We start from the raw sequence: 1,428 nt of genomic DNA, 5'->3' as shown, positions 1-1,428 counted from the left end.
CCCCCCCCCTCTATTGCAGTCACTCACTAGGCGACGGTTCAGAATGCCGCCGCGGAAAGGGGTTAAAAACTGTTTGTATAGCACCTCGTTGTATCAGTGTTAGGAACTTTTGGTGGATAGGTGTTAGAGAGAATCCTTCAACAAGAGTTTTATGTCTAAAAGCTTGGGCTGATATATGTATTGAAAAGAAGAAAGGTGGCTTAGGTGTCAGAAATCTACAGGCTATAAATCAAAGTCTTATTCTGTCAGCAGCTTGGAGATTAGCAAAGGAACCCCAAAGTTACCTCTCTCTTATCCTCAAGGCCAAGTATCATAGTGACACATCAATTTGGAGAGTTAAACACAATGTTCCCAAATCAGCCTTCTGGACTGCTATCCTGAAGGTCGGACCTCTTCTCATTTTTGCCTCCTTTTATCAATTGTTAGATGGTAGTAGTTCCATATGGAGTACTCCTTGGTTTTCTCAGTGGCAAAATATTAATGAGAATCTTATAATCCATCAGTCACCTTACTCTTATCCAGCTATTCTTAGTGATCTTTGGTTTCTTAATCAGAAAGCTTGGAACATTCATCTTGTCAACGCTCTGTTTCATCCTTATACTGCTCAAGCTATACTGCAAACCCTTATTGTTAATACTACTGGACAAGATGTGTTGGTTTGGAGACTAACCCCTGCAGGTGACCACTCTTCGACAAGTGCCTACAAGCACTGCTTCAATAATCTAGTACTACCAGCAAATCAGAGACCAAAATCTGTTCCAATGCAGATTGTAAATCTTCTCAATCAGGTTTGGAGGGACAAACTCATGGAGCCAAGAGTTCAAACTTTCGCATGGAGACTTCTTCGCCGAGCACTTCCAACGGGTAAGCATGCAAGAAAGTTCTCGAAACATATTAGTGATAATTGTACTAGATGTGGCAACCAAGAGGATGAAATGCACATGCTTTTTCTAGGGCCTTCCTCAAGGGCTGCTTGGTTCTCATCTCCTTGGTATATTAGAACAGAAGTTTTGGCTGAACATAACCATTCCATTCCACAAATGATTAAGGTTTTATTGGATTCGGCTCATCCCCATATCAATGTAATTAGTGTATTCACTTTCTTGTGGTGCCTTTGGAAAGCACAAAATGATGCATTGTTTGGTAGAAAATTTTGTCAACCATCGCAGGTATTACCCGGTGGCGAATGCGATCTTACATGGCCCAAAGCTTAAGGAGGTGATGTCAGGACAAGATCAATGCTCAACAACTGTTGTAGTACAATAACCATTAACCATACAAGTACCATCTTTAGTTGCAGGTCAAGGAATCTTCTGCGATGCGGCTTGGACAAATGAGGCAAATAGGCAACATTCTCCAGCAAGTATTGGTGTGATGATCCAACCTGGAGGAAATGGTCATTGTCAGCAGCTGCAGGTTTTGGCCATC

The sequence above is a fragment of the Triticum aestivum genome, chromosome 6D (assembly GCF_018294505.1).
Source record: "Triticum aestivum cultivar Chinese Spring chromosome 6D, IWGSC CS RefSeq v2.1, whole genome shotgun sequence".
NCBI classification, from domain to species: domain Eukaryota; kingdom Viridiplantae; phylum Streptophyta; class Magnoliopsida; order Poales; family Poaceae; genus Triticum; species Triticum aestivum.
Note: the sequence above shows the minus strand (reverse complement) of the source record.